Source organism: Egretta garzetta, unplaced genomic scaffold, assembly GCF_000687185.1.
Source record: "Egretta garzetta isolate BGI_Z169 unplaced genomic scaffold, ASM68718v1 scaffold343, whole genome shotgun sequence".
NCBI lineage: Eukaryota > Metazoa > Chordata > Aves > Pelecaniformes > Ardeidae > Egretta > Egretta garzetta.
In genome coordinates, this window is record NW_009259038.1 from 893,246 (window position 1) to 893,581 (window position 336).

Here is a 336-nt window from a genome sequence, read left to right on the forward strand (position 1 = left end):
GTGCTGCGACTGGGAATCAGCTCCCGGCTGGGCCGTGGTCTCAGTGGGGCCGGCGAGGCTGCAGCCCCGGGAGAGGTACGCCGCAGTGTTTGTTGTCTAATCACCTCCTGCCCCCGTGCCAGGAGCCAAGCGCGCACACAAACAGCGCCGGGCTCCGGTGAGAAGCGCTTGCCTGCGAGATAAGCCAGGGCAAGGAAAACACATCCATCTTCGCGTCTCTTGGCCTGAGACAGAGTTTCATCTGCTGGCATTTTCCTGGCGTAGGCTCAGGGCACGCCACAATTCACCTGAGGAGCCAGACACCAGGGAGCCAGCTCCCATTCCTGGCGAGAGGTG